The sequence below is a fragment of the Triticum urartu genome, chromosome 7A (genome assembly GCF_056163025.1).
Source record: "Triticum urartu cultivar PI428250 chromosome 7A, HENAU_Tu73, whole genome shotgun sequence".
Classification (NCBI taxonomy): Eukaryota; Viridiplantae; Streptophyta; class Magnoliopsida; order Poales; family Poaceae; genus Triticum; species Triticum urartu.
In genome coordinates this window covers 157,474,493-157,500,519 of record NC_141879.1, presented here as the reverse complement: position 1 = coordinate 157,500,519, position 26,027 = coordinate 157,474,493, and positions in this window count along the sequence as shown.

Sequence of the window (26,027 nt, the reverse complement as noted above, 5' to 3'; positions counted from 1 at the left end):
CTTGGTACTTGCGAACCGTGCCTTATGGGTAAGATGACAAAAACACCATTCTCTAGTACTATGGAGAGAGCAACAGATTTGTTGGAAATCATACATACAGATGTATGTGGTCCGATGAATGTTGAGGCTCGTGGCGGATATCGTTATTTTCTCACCTTCACAGATGACTTAAGCAGATATGGGTATATCTACTTAATGAAACATAAGTCCGAAACATTTGAAAAGTTCAAAGAATTTCAGAGTGAAGTTGAAAATCATCGTAACAAGAAAATAAAATTCCTACGATCTGATCGTGGAGGAGAATATTTGAGTCACGAGCTTGGTGTACATTTGAAATAATGCAGAATAGTTTCGCAACTCATGCCACCCGAAACACCACAGCGTAATGGTGTGTCCGAACGTCGTAATCGTACTTTACTAGATATGGTTCAATCTATGATGTCTCTTACTGATTTACTGCTATCGTTTTGGGGTTATGCTCTAGAGACGGCCGCATTCACGTTAAATAGGGCACCATCAAAATCCGTTGAGACGACGCCTTATGAACTGTGGTTTGGCAAGAAACCATGTTATCGTTTCTGAAAGTTTGGGGCTGCGATGCTTATGTGAAAAAACTTCAACTTGATAAGATCGAACCCAAATCGGAGAAATGTGTCTTCATAGGATATCCAAAGGAAACTATTGGATACACCTTCTATCATAGATCCGAAGGCAAGACTTTTGTTGCTAAATTCTGAAACTTTCTAGAGAAGGAGTTTCTCTCGAAAGAAGTGAGTGGGAGGAAAGTGGAACTTTATGAGGTAACTGTACCTGCTCCCTTATTGGAAAGTAGTACATCACAGAAACTGGTTTCTGTGACACCTACACCAATTAGTGAGGAAGCTAATGATGATGATCATGAAACTTCAGAACAAGATACTACTGAACCTCGTAGATCAACCAGAGTAAGATCCGCACCAGAGTGGTACGGTAATCCTGTTCTGGAAGTCATGCTACTAGATCATGATGAACCTACGAACTATGGATAAGCGATGGTGAGCCCAGATTCCGCAAAATGGCTTAAAGCCATGAAATCTGAGATGGGATCCATGTATGAGAACAAAGTGTGGCCTTTGGTTGACTTGCCCAAAGATCGGCAAGCAATTGAGAATAAATGGATCTTCAAGAAGAAGACTGACGCTGACGGTAATGTTACTGTCTACAAAGCTCGACTTGTCGCAAAAGGTTTTCAACAAGTTCAAGGGATTGACTACGATGAGACCTTCTCACCCGTAGGATGCTTAAGTCCGTCCGAATGATGTTAGCAATTGCCGCATTTTATGATTATGAATTTTGGCAGATGGATGTCAAAACTGCATTCCTGAATGGATTTCTGGAAGAAGAGTTGTATATGATGCAGCCGGAAGGTTTTGTCGATCCAAAGGGAGCTAACAAAGTATGCAAGCTCCAGCGATCCATTTATGGACTGGTGCAAGCCTCTCGGAGTTGGAATAAACGCTTTGATAGTGTGATCAAAGCATTTGGTTTTGTACAGACTTTTGGAGAAGCCTATATTTACAAGAAAGTGAGTGGGAGCTCTGTAGCATTTCTGATATTATATGTAGATGACATATTACTAATCGGAAATGATATAGAATTTCTGGATAGCATAAAGGGATACTTGAATAAGAGTTTTTCAATGAAAGACCTCGATGAAGCTGCTTACATATTGGGCATTAAAATCTATAGAGATAGATCAAGACGCTTAATTGGACTTTCACAAAGCACATACCTTGACAAAGTTTTGAAGAAGTTCAAAATGGATCAAGCAAAGAAAGGATTCTTGCATGTGTTACAAGGTGTGAAATTGAGTAAGACTCAATGCCCGACCAATGCAGAAGATAGAGAGAAAATGAAAGATATTCCCTATGCTTCAGCCATAGGCTCTATCATGTATGCAATGTTGTGTACCAGACCTGATGTGTGTCTTGCTATAAGTCTAGCAGGGAGGTACCAAAGTAATCCAGGAGTGGATCACTGGACAGCGGTCAAGAACATCCTGAAATACCTGAAAAGGACTAAGGATATGTTTCTCATATATGGAGGTGACAAAGAGCTCATCGTAAATGGTTACGTTGATGCAAGCTCTGACACTGATCCAGACGATTCTAAATCGCAAACCGGATACGTGTTTACATTAAACGGAGGAGCTGTCAGTTGGTGCAGTTCTAAACAAAGCGTTGTGGCGGGATCTACATGTGAAGCAAAGTACATAGCTGCTTCGGAAGCAACAAACGAAGGAGTCTGGATGAAGGAGTTCATATCTGATCTAGGTGTCATACCTAGTGCATCGGGTCCAATGAAAATCTTTTGTGACAATACTGGTGCAATTGCCTTGGCAAAGGAATCCAGATTTCACAAGAGAACCAAGCACATCAAGAGACGCTTCAATTCCATCCGGGATCTAGTCCAGGTGGAAGACATAGAGATTTGCAAGATACATACGGATCTGAATGTTGCAGACCCGTTGACTAAGCCTCTTCCACGAGCAAAACATGATCAGCACCAAAGCTCCATGGGTGTTAGAATCATTACTGTGTAATCTAGATTATTAACTCTAGTGCAAGTGGGAGACTGAAGGAAATATGCCCTAGAGGCAATAATAATGTTATTATTTTATTTCCTTATATCATGATAAATGTTTATTATTCATGCTAGAATTGTATTATCCGGAAACATAATACTTGTGTGAATACATAGACAAACTAAACGTCACTAGTATGCCTCTACTTGACTAGCTCGTTAATCAAAGATGGTTATGTTTCCTAACCATAGACATGTGTTGTTATTTGATTAATGGGATCACATTATTAGAAGAATGATGTGATTGACATGACCCATTCCATTAGCTTAGCACCCGGTCGTTTAGTATGTTGCTATTGCTTTCTTCATGACTTATACATGTTCCTATGACTATGAGATTATGCAACTCCCATTTGCCGGAGGAACACTTTGTGTGCTACCAAATGTCACAACGTAATTGGTGATTATAAAGGAGCTCTACAGGTGTCTCCAAAGGTAAATGTTGGGTTGGCGTATTTCGAGATTAGAATTTGTCACTCCGATTGTCGAAGAGGTATCTCTGGGCCCTCTCAGTAATGCACATCACATAAGCCTTGCAAGCATTGCAACTAATGAGTTAGTTGCGAGATGATGTATTACGAAACGAGTAAAGAGACTTGCCGGTAACGAGATTGAACTAGGTATTGAGATACCGACGATCGAATCTCGGGCAAGTAACATACCGATGACAAAGGGAACAACGTATGATGTTATGCCGTCTGACCGATAAAGATCTTTGTAGAATATGTGGGAGCCAATATGAGCATCCAGGTTCCGCTATTGGTTATTGACCGGAGACGTGTCTCGGTCATGTCTACATTGTTCTCGAACCCATAGGGTCCGCACGCTTAAGGTTTCGATGACAGTTATATTATGAGTTTATGAGTTTTCATGTACCTAAGTTAGTTCGGAGTCCCAGATGTGATCACAGACATGATGAGGAGTCTCGAAATGGTCGAGACATAAAGATTGATATATTGGACGGCTATATTCGGACATCGGAAGTGTTTCGGGTGATTTCGGAGAAAACCAGAGTGCGGGAGGGTTACCGGAACCCCCACGGGAGAAGTAATGGGCCTTATGGGCCCTAGTGGAGAGAGAGAGGGGCGGCCATGGTGGGCCGTGCACCCCCTCCCCCTCTGGTCCGAATTGGACTAGGAGAGGGGGGGCGGCGCCCCCCTTTCCTTCTCCCTCTCCCCCTTCCTTTCCCCCTCCTAGTAGGAGTAGGAAAGAGGGGAGTCCTACTCCTACTAGGAGGAGGACTCCTCCTTGGTGCGCCCTAGGGCCGGCCGGCCTCCCCTTTGCTCCTTTATATACGGGGGCAGGGGGCACCCCTAGACACACAAGTTGATCCTCGTGATCATTTTCTTAGCCGTGTGCGGTGCCCCCTTCCACCATACTCCTCGATAATATTGTAGCGGTGCTTAGGCGAAGCCCTGCGACGGTAGAACATCAAGATCGTCACCACGCCGTCATGCTGACGGAACTCTTCCCCGACACTTTGCTGGATCGGAGTCCGGGGATCGTCATCGAGCTGAACGTGTGCTAAAACTCGGAGGTGCCGTAGTTTCGGTGCTTGATCAGTCGAGTCGTGAAGACGTACGACTACATCAACCGCGTTGTCATAACGCTTCCGCTGTCAGTCTACGAGGGTACGTAGATCACACTCTCCCCTCTCGTTGCTATGCATCACCATGATCTTGCGTGTGCGTAGGAATTTTTTTGAAATTACTATGTTCCCCAACAGGGACGCGACGGGTCGCCTCCACCTGCGCCTCCGTCGGTGCGGGGAAAACCGGGAGGACTGGGCGGTCCATCGACCATCAGAACCTCCGCCGCCGGATCACTGCTGTCGCACTCGGATGTGGTCTCTGCGGAGCCAGTCGACAGGTCGAACAGGCCGTAGAGGGATTCGTCGGGCTCGATCGCCGCGACTTGAGGGGTGGCCGACTGGCGTGCCACTGCGTGTCTCACCCACCGCTGAAGTCTCGACCGACCGGAGCGCTTGCGCCGACGGGAAACAAGGAGGGAGGACAACACAGGAGCCGACCGATAATGGGTCGACGGTTGCCGCAAGAGGACGCCGCGGACGCACGCGCGAAAGTGCGTTGCCCCGTGGACAGGGAGTGCGCCCACGTCGAGCGGAGCCTCCTAAAGCCAAGCGGAGTCGTCGGCGATGAACGTGAGCGCGCCGAGACGGATCTCGCGGCCCTCCACCAAAACTCCGCCAGAAACCATGATGATTTGGATCGTAAAAGATCGCAACTCCTCCAACAAATCGCTAAAACACCTGCCCCACGGTGGGCGCCAACTGTCGTGGTTCTAAGTCTAACAGTAATGTAGGGGGGTAGGTATGGAGAGGCAAGATCTTAGCTATGGAGTAGTTGTAAGCACACGAGGTTTACGAGTTCAGGCCCTTCTCGGAGGAAGTAATAGCCCTACGTCTCGGAGCCCGGAGGCGGTCGACTGGATTATGCGCGTATGAATTACAGGGGTGCGAACCCTTTACACTGAGGAGGGGGTGGCTTATATAGAGTTCGCCGGACACCTCTGACCGTCAGTTATGCAGGGTTTTAAATACATTAAAGTCGGGCGTTACTGGTAACGCCCCTAATAAAGTGCTATGATGACCATAAAAGCTACTTAATGACCGACCGTTAGCGTGCGGAGTGACTTTAGGTCTCCTGGCCGTCGAGTGGTTGGATCTTGGTCGAGTGATTGCTTCTTGGTCGAGTGTCTTTGAGTCTGTCGAGTGGAACACCTCCAAGTCGATTGAAAGGTGATATCTTCTAGAGATGTCCTTGGGTAGGGAAGTTGGGACAGGTCCATGACCCTACCCTAGGTACATAGCTTCATCAAGCGCCTCCCTCACTGCTGCAGTGACGCGGGCGTTGGTGACCTCCTGCTGCGCGGAGGCCTCATCCCTCGCGTCCGCGACGTGCCTCTGGTCCTTCCTCTTGGCCGACTCTCTTGCTCGCTGTGCGGGCATCAGCGTTTCTTTGGCTTGGCCACGGCGGCGGTCTTGCGTGGGGTACGAGGCTTGCCTTTCCCGGATGGGGCGGCGGCGCCGGACGGGGCGAGTGAGGCGAGGCCAGCGGCGGCGTCGAGGTCGATGGCATCATCCATGGCGGGTGTGGGGCAGGAGCGCGCCGGCGGGAGGGTTTTGGGGGTAAATGGTGGTGGCTGCCACCGACTGGTGGGCCCGGGGAGAGGAGTAGGTGCGTGCGCGCGTCCGTCTCATGTCTGCGCCAACACAAATCCGGCTCAAAAGTGGGCCTGGAATGGGTCGCCATGCGGACGCTAAGCGGACGCGCGTCCGTTTGGGTCGACGCGTTGGGCCGCTTTTTTTGTCCGCGCCGAGCCAAACGGACGCTAGCGGATGAGATGGGTCGCCCCATTGAAGTTGCTCTAACTTTATACTAACTTTAGTACAAATTTAGTATAAAGTTGGGTCATCTATTTTGAAATGGAGGGAGTAAAAGTTAAGAGGACCGGCAGGGGCTGAAATACGTCATCTTTGCCAATTCCCCTAATGTTTTCCCTATATCTTTTTTATTTTATTTTTAATTAAAAAAATAGATAATTGCCTAGGATCCCTCAGTTATTGACACATGAAGGCGGGCGGGGCGGTGGCCGCCGGCGAAGGGTGGCGCAAGCTGGTGCACTGGTCGCCGGCATGAGGCGCGTGTCAGCGGGCACAACGGCAGCGTTCCTGCAGGGAGGGGGAGTGGCGCGGCCATGGTAGTGTTCCTGCCCGAGATGCTCGTGTCGGCAGGCACGAGGCGGCGGCATTCCGATGAGGTTCTGATGAGACACGTAGTGAAGATTCAGACGGTTGCTAGCCCGCCAAACAGATATAGCGAGATGGTCTTTCCATAAAACTACTGGGAGAAATATCACTTTTACGGGGTCCTCTAAAGTTATGGACACTTTACGGGAACTGTTGAAAAGGTTTTTTGGGCCAACTTCCAATAAATTTATTATTTGCAACAATTCAAAGCAAAATCAGACGCATGGGGAAATTACTTCAAGGGGGTAGCCCAGGGACCTTCTTTCCGTACTTGCTCATCCCTAGGCAATGCGAGGAGTAGGAAACAGGCTGTGCCCCGAGCACTGTCATGTCGTGCTCACCTCAAGTCCACAAAACGTCAGATCGGGGATGTAGAACTCAGATGCAAACTAAACAATCCTAACACCGTCAACCTAAAAGCTAAAAAGCCCCCCAAATTGATGAACCCTAATTCTAAAAAATGGCCAAATCGATGTGGCAACACTTATCTGACCGACCGCCTAGGAGCTCGCAGAAGACATGCCCGATGGCCACATCAACTACCTCAGCCATTGTCTCTCTTCCCGAGCTCAAAATCAATGAGCACAACCAATCTCCAAGGCGCCTCACCCGTCGTTGGGAGGTTGAATAAAGGGAGGAGAGAGAGCGTACAGGTAAGTTTGGGCCGACCTGTAAGGACGAAAGTGCAAAAATGTCAAAGAAACAACCCGATAGCAGTCAAACGGCTTTGACTGGACAGAAAACAACATGTAAGAATATTTATATAAGAGGAACTAACGACAGAGGGGTAAATTTAAGCAGGCTTGAGAATTTGGGGTAGATCTGAGTAGTGGATTTGAGTTAAGGGCTTAAATGTAAATGACCCTTATATTTTTGACATTTGTCAGACATACTGAAATGCTAGTGGGAGTTTTATCCTTAATCTTTGCTAAGAACGATATTTTTCCTTAAAAATAAAAGTATTTAAAACCACATCAGGGGTAGTTCTTAGGCTCGTACGATAGAGAGGCCTAGGCGGTCGCCAAACCCTAGCCATCTCGAGCCATCTTCCCCTCTCGCCACCGCCAGGCAAAGGCCGTGTGGCACCGGCACGGAGGTCTAGTTTCGGGGTGGCTTGCTGGGGAAGTTTTGAAGATCTTGGAGGGATGCTGCTATTGGAGAAGGATATGAGGGCTCAAGGGGAGGTTTCCCTCAGGCAGTGCTCAGTGGTGGCTAGACGAATCTAGCGTGGTGCGCCTCTATGGTGGTCCGCCTGACTAGTCCACTGAAGAAGATGTAGTTGGCGTGAAGGAAATATGCCCTAGAGGCAATAATAAAGTTGCTATTTATATTTCCTTATATCATGATAAATGTTTATTATTCATGCTAGAGTTGTATTAACCGGAAACTTAGTACATGTGTGAATATATCGACAAACAGAGTGTCACTAGTATGCCTCTACTTGACTAGCTCGTTGAATCAATGATGGTTATGTTTCCCAACCATAGACATGAGTTGTCATTTGATTAACGGGATCACATAATTAGAGAATGATGTGATTGACAATACCCATTCATTAGTTTAGCACGATGATCATTTAGTTTGCTGCTATTGCTTTCTCCATAACTTATACATGTTCATATGACTATGAGATCATGCAACTCCCGAATACCGGAGGAACACTTTGTGTGCTACCAAACGTCACAACGTAACTGAGTGATTATAAAGGTGCTCTATAGGTGTCTCTGATGGTGTTTGTTGAGTTGGCATAGATCGAGATTAGGATTTGTCACTCCAATTGTCGGATAGGTATCTCTGGGCCCTCTCGGTAATGCACATCACTATAAGCCTTGCAAGCAATGTGACTAATGATTTAGTTGCGGGATGATGCATTATGGAACGAGTAAAGAGACTTGCCGGTAACGAGATTGAACTAGGTATTGAGATACCAACGATCTAATCTCGGGCAAGTAACATACTGATGACAAAGGGAACAACGTATATTGTTATGCAGTTTGACCGATAAAGATCTTCATAGAATATGTGGGAGCCAATATGAACATCCAGGTTCCGTTGTTGGTTATTCACCGAGACGTGTCTCGGTCATGTCTACATAGTACTCGAACCCGTAGGGTCCGCACGCTTAACGTTCGGTGACGATCGGTATTATGAGTTTGTGTTTTGATGTACCAAAGGTAGTTCGGTGTCCCGGATACGATCACGGACATGACGAGGAGTCTCGAAATGGTCGAGACATGAAGATTGATATATTGGACGGCTATATTCGGACACCAGAAGTGCTCCGGGTGATTTCGGAGAAAACCAGAGTACCGGAGGGTTACTGGAACCGCCCGGGAGAACTAATGGCCCACATGGGCCTTAGTGGAGAGAGAGAGGGCCGACCAGGGCAGGCCGCGCACCCCCTCCCCGTCTGGTCTGAATTGGGCTAGGAAAGGGGGGCGACACCCTCCTTTCCTTCTCCCTCTCCTCCTTCCTTTCCCCTCCTAGTAGGAGTAGGAAAGGGGAGTCCTACTCCTACTAGGAGGAGGACTCCTCCTCTCCTGACGCGCCCCAAGGGCCGGCTGGCCTCCCCCCTTGCTCCTTTATATACGGGGACAGGGGCACCCTAGAACACACAAGTTTATTGTTTCCAGCCGTGTGCGGTGCCCCCCTCGACCATAATCCACCTCGGCCATATCGTAGCGGTGCTTAGGCGAAGCCCTGTTCTGGTAGCATCATCATCACCGTCATCACGCCATCGTGCTGACGAAGCTCTCCCTTGACAATCTGCTGGATCGTGAGTTTGTGGGACGTCACCGAGCTGAACATGTGCAGATCGTGGAGGTGCCGTACTTTCGATACTAGGATCGGTCGATCGTGAAGATGTACGACTACATCAACCGCGTTGTCATAACGCTTCCACTTACGGTCTACGAGGGTAAGTAGAGAACACTCTCCCCTCTTGTTGCTATGCATCACCATGATCTTGCGTGTGTGTAGGATTTTTTTTTTGAAATTACTGCGTTCCCCAACATGGCGCATGGCCCTCGATGACGGTGAGTTCAATCACAGTTCTGGACTTGGGCGTACAATGACATGGGGAATTTGTCTCAGCTGTTCTTTAGGGTGTCTTCGTGTTTAGTTAGGGACAGCATGGCGGCAGCGCTTTCCCATGTAAGGAATAATATATTCTCTGCCTGATCCCCATTCCACTATTGTGCTTATCACCGACCAGGGGGCCATGTGGTTTTGTATCTCCAACAGGTCTTCCGGGATACAATCGGTTTGGTTTTCTAGTGGATCTATTGGATTCAGCTGGGTTGCATGGTTCTTTGAGTTTCAATAGGTCTTTATCGGCGTTCTCTTCCCCGGGCGTTGATTTGCTTCGCAAATCGCACCCGACGACGTCTCATGATTTGCATCGACGACTTCCCGACTGTGCTTCTATAAGCTCCTAGGTTTCACAAGTTCGCTCCACCAAGGCGGAGGCCCAGAGGCAGCACTGAGCTTTTCTCGCGGCGCACTGCCTGTGGACGCGGGAGGAAGAAGACTTCGACACCCCAAAGGCTTTCATTGTACTTTTAACTTTTCTGTGTGGATTTGCTCGTAAGGTCATGTGATTTTTAATAAATGGTCTTAGGCCTTTTCACAAAAAAGGGTGATGCCAGGCGTCAGTCCGTCACCTCCCAGCTCATTAAATTAGGTCAAACCCAACCATTGGATTGCATTTGTATCTCACCCCCAGCCCGCTCGGTCAACATACAGGGGGAATCTCCCACAACATGCACATCTATCGCCCTCCCCTTTGCAACGTGTGAGTAACTCCCGCAAGGAGCGGCAGCATCGCAGCGTCGCCGCATCCTTGTTCATTAAAGCCCCCGTCGACCATAGATGTGGCATTCACCCCCATCGGTTGCAGCCACTCTCCGCTCACCGTCGTCTCCCAGCATGAGTGCTCGCCGATGGTTGCAGCATAGTTGCTCGGGGGTTGCAGATCTGTCGCCGATGGTTCTAGCACACGACCACTGGGTCGTAGCATCACCAACAGCCGGTTCCAGCATGCGGCCACCATGGTCGCGGCTTTGCCATTAGCCGATTCGAACATGCCATGACGTTGGTTCCATCACGCGGATACGTTAGTCCTAGCAGTCGTCGTTCGCAGCTCACAATGCGGACGTCATAGCAAGCTAGGGCGCCAATCCCAGCAAATCAGGGTGTCAGTTCCAGGCTGTCGCCCCGCTGTCTCAGCAGTATGTAGCCTGTTGCAGCAACTCGATTGCAGCTTCTCCTGTTGGTCGGTTTCAACTTCCAAACTGACCATTTCCAGCATTACCAGGATCACAACATTCCAGCACCGGTGCCCCCTGGTCCAGCAATTCAGGCCGCTGGTCCCAGCAACCCGGGGCGCCAGTTGTAGCTTGGCCGCTGGTTCTAGCTCATCCATGACCACAATGGAGGAGGATGAGGGGTTGGGTGGCGCACAACCATGGCGTCCGTGCGACGAGGCGACATCCTCCCTCCCATCCCTTGATTTATTGCGATACCTTCCCGTCCCAACCCCGACATCGACACCCTCGCCCGCGTACAAGCAGGAGCGTGTGCCCCTCCCCGTGCGAGCAGCGATGGCGGTAGGGGAGGAGATGATCACATCAGCAATGGGGGAGGGGTGCTCGCAGCAACAGGTGTTCTGCGCCGTCAGTGACAACGAGCTCGTCGTGTGGTGGTGGGGGACGAGGGATTTTGATGGAGTAGCAATATGGCTGAGGAAAAAGATGGGGTGCGAGCGAGTGGCTCGGACATCGCTATGCGTAGAGACAAGGAAGGGGTGTCTCACTTGGGCCCCATCGAGGCACATGGCCAACTTCCTCACGTGGTATGTAGGCGTGCGAGGGCGACCGATGGAGCACACAACCGGTCAGCCGAATTTGCAACACTTTCCAAAGACTAGTAAGCATGCACGTGCAACACACGTATTTCCTAGTGTTACAATCATATGTGAAAATTCACTTGTATGTAAAAGGATAATCTCGCGGACGATGCATGCTATTCATCAAGCCCAACGACTTGGATCTTCAGGCCACCTTCTTCATTCTAGACCTCTTCGGCCATGCATCTGGGCTGCGAGTAAACCTCTCTAAGAGTGAGGCGTTACCAATCCGGTGCAACGAGAAAACCATGCAGCGGGTGACCGCAACTCTAGGATGCCCGATCAGTTCGTACCCATGCAAGTATCTTAGCCTTCCCCTCACGATCAGAAAACAGACGGCAGCACAACTTATGAGCATCGTGGATTGTCTGGCGAAGAGGCTCCTGAGATGGAGAGCGGCCAACATGCCAAAAAGTGGTCGACACTGCTTGTCAAAACTGTTCTCTATGCCATCCCGATCCACACAATGATGGCCCTTGACATTCCTCAGAAAGTGATCTCGGCAATGACCAAAATCTCTAGAGTCTTCTTATGGTGCGCCAAGGACAGAGCCAATGGGGGCCAATGCATGGTCGCGTGGGACAAGCTATGCATGCCAAAGTGGGCCGGGGCTTGGGCATCCCGAACTTAAGCTGGCTCAGCACCGCTATGCACGTGATGGCGGCCTTGGCTGCAGCGAACTGACACATCCCAGCCTTGGGTAGAATTTTACATCCAGGTCCCAAAGAGGGCAAGGGTGTTATGCGCGGCGACCATGTGCTCCACCGTCAGGAACGGAATGCACACCCTCTTTTGGGAAGATCGATGGCTCGGTGGATTTCGGCTTCAGGAGATTGATACGTCCATTTTGCATCATGTTTTATTACTGTTATTTATGATGTTTTTATCCATAATAATGCTTTCTGGAGTAATTCTAATGCATTATCTCTCATAATATGCAAGGTATACACAAAGAGGGAGAATTCCGGCAGCTGGAAATCTGGACCTGGAAAAGCTATGTCAGGCCACCTATTCTGCATAACTCCAAACAAGCTGAAACTTCATGGAGATTTTTTATCAAATATTTGAAGAATATTGGAGAAAATAACTACCAGAGGGGGCCCACCAGGTGGGCACAACCCACCTTGGTGCGCCAGGGAGCCCAGGCGCGCCCTGGTGGGTTGTGCTCACCCAGGCCCACCTCTGGTGCCTATCTTCTGGTATATAAGTCATTTTGACCTAGAAAAAAAAGAAGGAGAGGACTTTCTGGATGGAGCGCCGCCATCTCGAGGCGGAACTTGAGTAGGAGCACTTTTCCCCTCCAGTGGAGCGATTCCGCCGGGGGAACTTCCCTCCCGGAGGGGGAAATCATTGTCATCATCATCACCAACAACTCACCCATCTTGGGGAGGGCAATCTCCATCAACATCTTCAACAACACCATCTCATCTCAAACCCTAGTTCATCTCTTGTGTTCAATCGTGTTACCGGAACTATAGATTGGTGCTTGTGGGTGACTAGTAGTGTTGATTACATCTTGTAGTTGATTACTATATGGTTTATTTGGTGGAAGATTATATGTTCAGATCCAATATGCTATTTAATACCCCTTTGATCTTGAGCATGATTATCATTTGTGATTTGTTACTTTTGTTCTTGAGATCATGCGAGAAATCATGTCGCAAGTAATCATGTGAACTTGATATGTGTTCGATATTTTGATAGTATGTATGTTGTGATTACCTTAGTGGTGTCATGTGAACATCGACTACATGACACTTCACCATATTTGGACCTAAGGGAATGCATTGTGGAGTAGCAATTAGATGATGGGTTGCGAGAGTGGCAGAAGCTTAAACCCCAGTTTATGCGCTATTCCGTAGGGGACCGATTGGATCCAAAAGTTTAATGCTACGGTTAGAATTTATTCTTAATACTTTTCTCGTAGTTGCGGATTCTTGCGGGAGGGTCAATCATAAGTATGAGGTTTGTTCAAGTAAGAACAGAACCTAAGCACCGGTCCACCCACATATCAAATTATCAAAGTAGCGAACACAAATTGAACCAACATGGTGAAAGTGACTAGATGAAATTCCCGTGTAGCCTCCAGAACGCTTTGCTTATTATAAGAAACCGCTTCAGCCTATCCTTTGCCTCAAAAGGATTGGGCTACCTTGCTGCACTTTTCTTACTACTATCGTTACTTGCTCGTTACAAATTATCTTGCTATCAAACTACTCTGCTACTTAAAATTTTAGCACCTGCAGACATTACCTTGCTGAAAACCACTTGTCATTTCCTTCTGCTCCTTGTTGGGTTCGACACTCTTACTTACCGAAAAGAGCTACAATTGATCCCCTATACTTGTGGGTCATCAAGGCTATTTTCTAGCGCCGTTTTCGAGGAGTGAAGTGCCTTTGGTAAGTGGAATTTGGTAAGGAAACATTTTTATAGTGTGCTGAAATTTATTGTCACTTGTTATTATGGAAAACAATCCTTTGAGGGGTTTGTTCGGGGTATCTTCACCTCGACCGGAACCATAATTAGCTAACCCTCAACCTACTGCACCTGCTGAAAATATTGAATATGAAATTCTTTCGGGTATGATAGAATAACTGCTAGCTAATCCTTATGCAGGAGATGGAACCGACCATCCTGGTATGCACTTGATATATGTAGCACAAATTTGTGGATTGTTCAAGCTTGCAGATTTACCTGGAGATGAAGTTATGAAAAATGCTTTCCCTTTATCTTTGAAGGGAAAATCATTGGCATGGTATAGGCTATGCGATGATATTGGATCTTGGAATTGGAACCATTTGAAATTGGAGTTCCATCAAAAAAATTATCCTATGCATCTAGTTCATCGTGATCGCAATTATATATATAATTTTTGGCCTCATGAAGGAGAGAGTATCGCTCTAGCTTGGGGGAGGCTTAAGTTAATGTTACATTCATGCCCCAATCATGAGCTCTCAAGAGAAATTATTATCCAGAACTTTTATGCTCGGCTTTCTCGTAATGATCAAACCATGATTGATACCTCTTGTGCTGGTTCTTTTATGAAGAAGACTATTGAATTCCGGTGGGATCTTTTGGAAATAATTAAACGCAACTCTGAAGATTGGGAACTCGACGAAGGTAAAGAGTCAGGTATTAAACTTAAGTATGATTGTGTTAATCTTTTATGGATATCAATGCCTTTCAAAGGTTTAGCACTAATATGGACTTGACTCTGAGATAGTAGCCTCCTTTTGTGAATCATTTGCTACTCATGTTGATCTCCCTAAATAGAAGTGGTTTAAATATCACCCACCTATTAAAGAAGAAATCAAAGAACCAGCACCAGTTAAAGAAGAAACTATACTTTAAAATGTTGATCCAGTTGTTCCTTCTGCTTATATTGAGAAACCACCTTTCCCTGTTAGGATAAAGGAACATGCTGAAGTTTCAACTGTGGTCAACAAAAGCTATATTAGAACACCTAAACTTGATGAAAAAATTAAAGTGGAACCTAGTATTGCTATGGTTAAAGATCTCTTGGAAGAAAATGTAGATGGGCATGTTATTTACTTATGTGAAGAAGCTGCTAGGATTGCCAAACCTGATAAAAAGGATAAAGATAGACCTGTTGCTGGCATGGCCGTTGTCTCAGTTAAAATAGGAGATCATTGTTATCATGGTTTATGTGACATAGGTGCTAGTGTGAGTGCTATTCCTTATTCCTTATATCAATAAATTATGAATGCAAAGCACCCGCAGAGATAGAAGACATAGATGTTACTATTAAACTTGCTAATAGAGACACTATATCACCAATTGGGATTGTTAGAGATGTTGAAGTCTTGTGTGGGAAAATAAAATACCCTACTGATTTTCTTGTTCTTGGTTCCCCTCAATATGACTTTTGTCCCATTATCTTTGGTAGACCTTTCTTGAACATCGTTAATGCTAGAATAGATTGTAAGAAACAAACTGCCGGTGTTAGTTTTGGTGATGAGTCTCATGAGTTTAATTTTTGCAAGTTTAGTAGAAAGCTTCATGAAAAAGAATTTCCTATTAAAGATCAATTAATTGGTCTTGCTTCTATTGCTGTGCCTCCTACTGATCCTTTAGAACAATATTAGCTAGACCATGAAAATGATCTACATATGCATGAAACAAATGAAATAGATAAGATTTTCTTTGAACAACGTCCCCTACTCAAACACAATTTGCCTATTGAAACTCTAGGAGGTCCTCCTCCACCTAGAGGTGATCCTGTGTTTGAATTAAAATAATTTCCAGACACTATGAAATATGCTTATCTTGATGAAAAGAAGATATATCCTGTTATTATCAGTGTCAACCTTTCAGAACATGAAGAAGAAAGATTATTGAAAGTTCCGATGAAGCACCAAGCTGCTATTGGATATACTCTTGATGATTTAAAGGGTATTAGTCCAACTCTATGTTAGCACAAAATTAATATGGAACTTGATGCTAAACCCGTTGTTGATCACCAACGTCGGTTAAATCCGAAGATGAAGGAAGTGGTAAGAACATAAATATTAAAACTTCTGGAAGCAGGTATAATCTATCCTATAGCTAATAGTAGATGGGTAATTCATGTTCATTGTGTCCCTAAGAAAGGAGGTATAACTGTTGTTACTAATGATAAGAATGAACTTATCCCACAAAGAATTGTTACAGGCTATAGAATGGTAATTGATTTTAGAAAATTGAACAAAGCAACTAGAAAATAGCATTACCCTCTGCCTTTTATTGATCAAATGCTTGAAAGATTGTCTAAGCACACACATTTTTGCTTCCTTGATGGATATTCTGGTTTTTCACAAATACATGTTTCTCAACCTGATCAAGAAAAGACCACTTTTACTTGTCCCTTTGGAACCTATGCTTATAAACATATGCCTTTCGGTTTATGTAATGCACCTGCTACTTTTCAAAGATGTATGACTGCTATATTCTCTCACTTTTGTGAAAAGATTGTTGAGGTTTTCAAGGACGATTTCTCTGTATATGGGAAGTCTTTTGATGATTTTTTAAGAAATCTTGATCGGGTTTTGTAGAGATGTGAACAAACAAATCTTGTCTTGAATAGGGAGAAGTGCCATTTTATGGTTAATGAAGACATTGTCTTGGGTCATAAAATTTCCGAAAGAGGTATTGAAGTGGACAAAGCTAAGGTTGATGCAATTGAGAGAATGCCATGTCGTAAAGATATACGAGGTATTCAAAGTTTCTTAGGTCATGCTGGTTTCTATAGGAGATTTATCAAAGACTTTTCTAAAATTTCTAGGCCTCTTATGAATTTTTTGCAAAAGGATATTCCTTTTGTTTTTGATGATGATTGTTTAGAAGCCTTTGAAACACTCAAGGAAGCCTTAATTTCTGCACCTATTGTTCAACCACCTGGCTGGAACCTGCCTTTTGAAATTATGTGTGATGCTAGTGATTATGTTGTTGGTGCTGTTCTAGGACAAAGAGTTGATAAGAAACTAAATTTTATTCATTATGCTAGTCAAACTCTAGACAGTGCTCAACGAAATTATGCTACTACTGAAAAAGAATTCTTAGCAGTGGTGTTTCCTTGTGATAAATTTAGACCTTATATTGTTGATTCCAAAGTAATCGTTCACATCAATCATGCTGCTATTAAATATCTTATGGAAAAGAAAGATGCTAAACCTAGACTTATTCGATGGGTTCTCTTGTTCCAACAATTTTATGGAGATGTCACTCCGAAGCTTATGGAGAGCATCATGCTGGAGATATAACTCCTCACAAGGTATTGCAATCTGGATTTTATTGGCCTACTCTCTTCTAAGTTCGTCTTATCTTGTGATGAATATCGAAGAATAGGTAATGTGGGTAAGCATCAAGAAATGCCTATGAATTATTCACTTGCTGTTGAACCATTTGATTTTTGGGGATTTGATTGCATGGGACCTTTTCCTTACTCTAATGGGTATACACATATTTTGGTTACTGTTGATTATGTTACTAAATGGGTAGAAGCTATTCCAACCAGTAGTGCCGATCACAACACCTCTATTAAAATGCTTAAGGAAGTTATTTTCCCAAGGTTTGGAGTCCGTGGATATTTAATGACTGATGGTGGATCACACTTTATTCATGGTGCTTTCCGTAAAATGCTTGCCAAGTATGATGTTAACCATAGAATTGCATCACCTTATCATCCTCAGTCTAGTGGTCAAGTTGAACTTAGCAATAGATAAATAAAATTAATTTTGCAAAAGACTGTCAATAGGTCCAGGAAGAATTGGTCTAAGAAATTAGATGATGCACTTTGGACTTATATAACAGCATATAAAATCCTATGTGTATGTCTCCTTATAAAATGGTTTATGGAAAAGCTTGTTATTTGCCTCTTGAGTTAGAACATGAGGCATATTGGGCCATAAAAGAGCTCAATTATGATTTCAAACTTGCTGGTGAAAAGAGGCTATTTGATATTAGCTCATTAGATGAATGGAGAACCCAAGCTTATGAAAATGCAAAATTATTCAAAGAAAGGGTTAAAAGATGGCATGACAAAAGAATCCAAAAGCGTGAGTTTAAAGTCGGAGAATACGTTATTTTGTACAACTCTCGTTTCGGATTCTTTGCAGGAAAACTCCTCTCAAAATGGGAAGGCCCCTATGTTATCGAGGAGGTTTATCGGTCTGGAGCCATCAAAATAAATAATGCCGAAGGTACTAACCCGAAGGTTGTCAATGGGCAACGAATAAAACATTATATCTCAGGTACGCCCATTAATGTTGAAAGTAATATCATCCAAACTTTGACACCGGAAGAACACATAAAAGAGTCCTTCCGGAACACTCCAGAATCGTGAAAATAAGGAGGTACATGATACGGTAAGTAAACGAACTCCGAAAAATCCGCAAAAATATTTTTTGTCAATTTTGGAATATTTAGAAAAATAGGAAAATAAGAAACTTCCAGGAAGCATACCCTGGTGGGCACAAGACACCAGGGTGCGCTAGGTGGCGCACCCAGGTGGGTTATGCCCACCTGGGACACCTTCCGGACTCCGTTTTTCTTCCGTTTTCTTGTCCCACAAGATAAAAAATCTATATATACTTCCCGAACCTGTTAACCACCGTATCACGGAGAAATCCTCTGTTCTTCTTTCTTGCTGTTTTCTGTGCAGTTCTAAAAATATGTTGTCCCAAGACTCCGACGGAGAGAGCTATGTCTCACATCTCATTGCTGACCCAAAGACCTATGGAGACCTATCTCCTTATGGTCAAACTACAGATGACGAGGAGGATACTCACTTGATGAGGATTGATGATTCAAGCTCTGAGGAGGAGGATGTTCCTCTATCTCAACCTGGGGATATGCACATGGAGTTCAAGAAGCCAAGTCTCCCTAAGAGAGCTAACTAGTCTAAAAACCAATCTATTCCTTTTAGTTTTGGGCAGAAAAGCAAAGGAGATTTATGTGACAAGATCTTGAAGCTGGAGCTAGAAGTCGATGATTTAAAGGAGGAAATTTCTCTCCTCAACTACAATATGAAAAAGTTGAAGGCACAATTACCATCTTCACGACCACCTTCATCTTCATCACCAAAGGAGAATTGAGTATCGGGTATGGGCACTCCCCTTGGCTTCCGCCAAGCTTGGGGGGAGGTGCCCCAGTATCGTATCATCCCACTATATTTTTGCCTTTACTTGTTTTAGTTTGATCTTTTGCTTTAGATGAATAAAAGTTTATTTCAATCCTTTCTTTTCGAGAGTTTGCTTAGTGATCTATCCTTGTAATCGTGTGCAAGATATATAACAAAGTTAGTTTGAGTTTTTGCTTTCTTTACTATCATGTTGCAAATAAAAGAAAAGGAGAAAGGAAATAAATAAATAAAAGGAAATGAATCAAGAAGATCATATACTAATCTTATGGTAGGTGATGACAACACATAAGGAAAAGTATAAGTAGAAACTTTTATTAGAGATTGACAAACATAGCATTAGTCAACACTACTAGGGAAAACCTTATACACAGAAACTTACCAGTAGCGCGGGACAAAAATAAGCGCTACTACAATTTACCACTAGCACATGTTATCCAAACATGTTGCAGCTAAGATCATAGCAGTAGCGCGTCTAACTATAGAGGCGCTACTACTACAATTCTCCTTACTATTCTCGCCAGGGTACCTATAGTAGTAGCGTGCCTAAGGAAAGCGTGCTGCTGCTAAGATTATTGTAGCAGCGTGTTCCGCGCAGGAAGCACTACTGCTAAGGAAAGGAAAATAAAATGAAAAACATATAGAAAAGTAAATGAAAATGAAAGAAATAGAAAAAGGGGAAGGAAAAAAAGAAAATGTGAATGAAAATAAATGAAAAATAAAAATAAAGGAGAAATGTGTAGCAGCAGCGAGCTTTATGGACAAGCGTTGTAGCTAATGTAGCAGGAGCGCTTTCCCGTGGAACGCGCTACTGCTACTTTCCACTTAACCAACCGTTTTCTTCTTCCCCATCACCCACTTCCCCCAAATCCAACATGCGTGCGTCTGCTATCGCCGCCGTCATCGCCCGGCCGTCGCGCGCTCTCCCGTCGCCCTCCGCACACCGTTGACGCCGCCCCCGACCCCGACCTCGACGCTTCCCCCGACCCCGACCTTGACGCCCCCCTACATCGCCGCCCTCTGCCGTGCACCCGCCGCCCCGACCCCGTCCCCGACCTCGACGCCGCGTGCCCCTCTCCATAACTCCGTCGGCGCCCAAGGTGGGCACGCCCTCCTCCCCCTCCTCCCCTACCTCTGCCTAGCTAGGGTTCTTAGGGTTAAATTTCACAGTTCATCTAATTAGTTAGGGTTCATCAAATTAGATGCTAATTATGGTAGTAGTTGTTAAATAGAATTAGTTTTAGAGTTCATCAAATTAGTTAGGGTTAAATTTTAGAGTTCATCAAATTAGTTAGGGTTCATTAAACTTTAGAGTTCATCAAATTTGTTAGGGTTAAATTTTAGACTTCATCTAACTAGTTTTTTACTATTTTTTAGTAAGTGTTTAATAGAATTAGTAAGAAAATTAATATAGCTAGTTGAACTAGTTTATTTTTAGTAAAACTAGTTTATTTTTATTTATAGTAAGTGCTTAATTGAACTAGTTGAGTTAATACAACTATTTTATTTTTAGTATGAAAATTAATAAAACTAGTTTACTTTTTTTTAGTTAAAGCAATTATTCCCGCATCGACGTCAACGATGCCTATCTTGCATCCTCGTCGTCGAGTCGGCGGAGGACACCTAGGTCACCAGATGGGCCATGTCCGGGATTGGGCTCCGCCGGGGTGGTACTGGGAGGCGCTACCTACTGGGGGCGCAGGTTGGTGAGGAGTCAGCCCGTCGTTGACCCGAACCTTATTTGGTGGCGGTCGCGTGGGCCAGTGACGGTCCAGAGGCTTGAGGACCCCACGGAGGTGGTGCGTCATCGTGTCAGTGAGGAGGACGCGCATGTCCGTCACTACTTGTTTGCGTTGGAGCACAGGTTCTCCAATACCTGCCAGGTTCTCCAGGATCTCACTAGAGCTATGATCTTGTGATGGTTCCTTCTGTGTGGGTGTCCACCGCCCGCGCCGATACCCGTCGTGCGCTAGGGTTTTAGTTGTATTAGTGATGTTATATGTATGATACTATTCGGGATGTATTAGTGATAATATTCGATGATGAACGGACACATGAGATGATTTACTTCTGCTTATTGAATGCATGCTAATCTGAATACTTATTTATTTTACGATTTGGTTTTGCTTATTGAATGCTCATCTCAATATGAGTCCTATAAGATATTTTGAAATGTATATCTTGTGTTGCTTAAATAGGATATGTGCTTGCCCAAGTGGCCGGTCATGTTTGCAGGTTACACCTCCGAGTGGCCTATGTTTTGCCGGAGTGTTGATTCATTTCCGTTCCGGCAAATTTCTGGCGCTCGATATGTCCTATTTTAGCAAAGGTCATGCCGGATTTTTCCATGAATTTTGGCATGACTTATGCCAGAATATGTAGGAAATATCGAGTGCCCCGGATTTGTGTGTTGAGAATCCTGGTAGTTTCCTTCGATCGATTTTCAATTAATGTTTCAACTATGAACAAAGGAAATGTCTGACGACAAAAAGGATTTCGGTATTTGCGAATACTACGAACATGAGCGCGGCCTGTGCGACACAATCTTCCTAGATGATGATAGGTGCTTCAGCATGATAACTTCGAAGTGGATACAGTAAGTCACAATGACAAGTCTTTTTTCGTAATTAAGCATGACATCTGCTTCATTTGCTTCAACTTATAATTTAATTTTTTTATTATTCTACTAGCATATCCCCTGCCATGCAAGAGTTTTTGTCTTGGATAAGATAGGTTTCAGTCCTATGAAAACTACTATGGAGGTAAAGAGAGTTAACTTGAAGACCGAGTATGGTTATACTTTCCACGCAAAATTATACAACGCAGACACCTACACCTATTTTGAATGCAAAACTTGGCAAGCACTATGCAAGGCTTATGCATTTGAGCCTGATATGGTTATCACCTTTGATATTCGTCCCGAAGATGATATTGAAGGTAATATTGACATCTGGGTCGATGTGCAGACGCCTCCAGTTATACCATTATGTGAGTTTCCCAACCATATTTATGTCTTCGATATTGTTTATTCAAAAATTGTTGACAACTAATTTCTATTGATAGCTTATTTCCATTCAAGAAAACATGTCCGACGCTTGGTAGACATGACCGTCCACTGTCCCGGGGCTGAACTAAACTCCAAGGAGATAGGTCATTATGTTTCATGGCTTGAGGATCTTCATACTGTCAAGACAAATTATTTTCCTGGACTTAAAAATCTTAGTACTCAAAACGTGCAACCAATAGTGTTCGTACCGAACTACTGTAACATCTATTTAGGAAAGATGGTAAGATTTTTACTATTTGTCCTCAGTGCATCTTTTACATACATTATTTTTTAAGCTAAACTTCATTGCTAAGTATGTTACTATACGATGTTCTTCAACAGGGACTCCCGATGAATGTTGTGCCTCATTGGATCGAGACTAAAGGTCGCACGAGAATTGTTAGCTTACGGCCAAGATTTCCTACAATGCACTTTAGTGCATTCAGGATTTCTAATAGCGAGGAATGCTTAATAGTGAAAGACTGGAGCAAAATTGTGAACGATCGCAGAGAAGTACTAGAGGGCAGCAATCAGAAGCACATCCCACGATTAGGAGACATGTTCATCTGCATGCTCCAACTTGATGAAGCAGGAGTGCTACACATGTTTTATGTTATTTTAGCCGAGAGAGAGAGAGAGAGCAGCAAGAGTGATTAGCTAGCTAGAAATGAGTTATGATGATTAAATAACTAGTGTTGGTGGTAATGACTATGATGATTATTATTAGCTAGTGTTGGTGGTGATTAGATAGCTACCGCAGCTAGTGTTGGTGGTGATTAGCTAGCTAGAATGAGTTTGAAGATGATGATGTGTGCTACACTATGACTATGCTGATTAAATAGCTACTGTTGGTGGTAATGACTATGATGATGATTAAATTGCTTGTGTTGGCGGATTAGATTCAAGTGGAGGCAACATGTGGTGCACATCGAAAGTACTACTAGTCCAAACTAGAACAAGTTTGGATTACTAGTATACTTTTGACATGCACCACATGTTCCCTCCACTTAAACCTAATCCACCTTAATTTGACACACTGTTATGGACATATTGATATAACAACCTCATAATTGGTATTGTACCAAAATTTGTATAACGGCGCATAAATACACTAAAAATGAGAAAAATGAGAAAAAGAATACTAGTAGCGATGGAGAGTAAACACGCTACAACTAGCTATATTAGCAGTAGCGCTGGGGTGAACAAACGATGCTGCTATATGTCTTAGCAGCAGCGTGCGTAGCACGCGCTACTGCTAAGGAGTAGCTGTAGCGCCTTATCAGTAGCACGTCCTCCCGCGCTACTGATAGGCAAAATACTCGCGCTAATGCTAGAGTTTTCCCTAATAGTGCAATGATGCAACTCATGAAAGAATTAATAAGGGAAGAGAAGATTCACATATAAATATACTATCCTAGAAATCTTTTGTGATTGTGAGCCCTCATCAAAATATTATATGCCAAAATTGTTGATGTTGGACAAGGAAGACAACTTAATGGTTTATGTTTGTTTATATTCACATAGAAGTCATATTGTCATGGATCCTTTAGCATGTGGTGCTTGCCCCTACCTTTGCTAGCCAAAAATTCCGCACTAAGTAGAGATACTACTTGTGCATCCAAAAACCCTTAAACCCAAATATTATTTTCAAGTGTCCACCATACCTACCTAGAGATTGAGCAAGATCCCTCAAGTAAGTTGTCATCGGTGCAAAAAGGCAATAAAAATTGCTTATAAAAGTGTGAGATCATTTAGTGCAAGAGAAAATTGAGCGTTGCACGAACTTGTGATGGTGAAGAATAAAAGCGACAGACTGCATAATAAAGTTCGCTATCACAAAGGGGCAATGCACCGTGACATTATTTTGCACTAAGGGGTTGAGCATACAAACAAATAAGCGCATGGCAACCTCTGCTTCCCTCTGCGAAGGGCCTATCTTTTACTTTTATGTATTTACTTTTATACAAAGAGTCAAAGTTTTCCTTCTATTCCTTTTTATTTTTCTCCTTTGGCAAGCATCATGTGGTGAGGAAAGATCTAGGAACATATGTACAGTTGAATATAGATAGCATTAGTTATTATTGTTGACATCACCCTTGAGGTGAATACGTTGGGAGGCGAAATTATAAGCCCCTATATTTCTCTGTGTCCGGTTGAAACGTTTTGCTCATGTGTACGCGGTGAGTGTTAGCAATCATAGAAGACTATATGATGGTTGATTATGTGGACTTGCCTAAAGGCTCCGATACGTGACCCTTCCTAAAAAGATGATGAATTGTAGTTGCAAAGTTGACTGAGAACATAGTTTGTTGGTTTCTAATAGATTTTTTGCTTTATACTTCAATAGTGTGATGAATTGTCACTTATTCATGAGAAGTCTATGATAACAGTTCCTTGATAAACATTTTATGTTTAAGTTTGTTGCTATTATAATAATGAACATGATGCTTCTATATCCGTATTTTGTTTTTATCGACACCTCTCTCTCTCTCTCTAAGCATGTGGACATGTTTTTCGATTTCGGTTTTCGCTTGAGGACAAGCGAGGTCTAAGCTTGGGGGAGTTGATATGTCCATTTTGCATCATGTTTGCTTACTATTATCTATGATGTTTTTATCAATAATAATGCTTTTTAGAGTAATTCTAATGCCTTTTCTCTCATAATATGCAAGGTATACACAAAGAGGGATAATTCCGACATCTAGAAATCTGGACCTGGAAAAGCTATGTCAGGCCACCTATTCTGCACAACTTCAAACAAGCTGAAACTTCACGGAGATTTTTTATCAAATATTTGAAGAATATTGGAGCAAATAACTACCAGAGGAGACCCACCAGGTGGGCACAACCCACCTGGGCGCGCCAGGGAGCCCAGGCGCGCCCTGGTGGGTTGTGCTCACCCAGGACCACCTCTGGTGCCCATCTTTTGGTATATAAGTCATTTTGACCTAGAAAAAAGGAGAGAACTTTCAAGGTGGAGCGCCGCCGTCTCGAGGCGGAACTTGGGCAGGATCACTTTTGCCCTCTGGTAGAGTGATTCTACCGGGGGAACTTCCCTCCCGGAGGGGGAAATCATCATCATCATCATCACCAACAACTCTCCCATCTTGGGGAGGGAAATCTCCATCAACATCTTAAACAACACCATCTCATCTCAAACCCTAGTTCATCTCATGTGTTCAATCTTGTTATCGGAACTATAGATTGGTGCTTGTGGGTGACTATAGTGTTGATTACATCTTGTAGTTGATTACTATATGGTTTATTTGGTGGAAGATTATATGTTCAGATCCAATATGCTATTTAATACCCCTCTGATCTTGAGAATGATTATCAATCATTTGTGAGTAGTTACTTTTGTTCTTGAGGTCACAGGAGAAATCATGTTGCAAGTAATCATGTGAACTTGATATGTGTTCGATATTTTGATAGTATGTATGTTGTTATTCCCTTAGTGGTGTCATGTGAACGTCGACTACATGACACTTCACCATATTTGGGCCTAAGGGAACGCATTGTGGAGTAGCAATTAGATGATCGGTTGCGAGAGTGACAGAAGCTTAAACCCCAGTTTATGCGCTATTCTGTAAGGGACCGATTGGATCCAAAAGTTTAATGCTATGGTTAGAATTTATTCTTAATACTTTTCTCGTAGTTGCGGATGCTTGCGGGAGGGTTAATCATAAGTAGGAGGTTTGTTCAAGTAAGAACAGCACCTAAGCACCGGTCCACCCACATATCAAATTATCAAAGTAGCGAACACAAATCGAACCAACATGGTGAAAGTGACTAGATGAAATTCCCGTGTACCCTCAAGAATGCTTTGCTTATTATAAGAAACTGTTTCGGCCTGTCCTTTGCCTCAAAAGGATTGGGCTACCTTGATGCACTTTTGTTACTACTATCGTTACTTGCTCGTTACAAATTATCTTGCTATCAAACTACTCTGCTACTTACAATTTCAGCACTTGCATACATTACCATGCTGAAAACCACTTGTCATTTCCTTCTGCTCCTCGTTGGGTTCAACACGCTTACTTATCAAAAA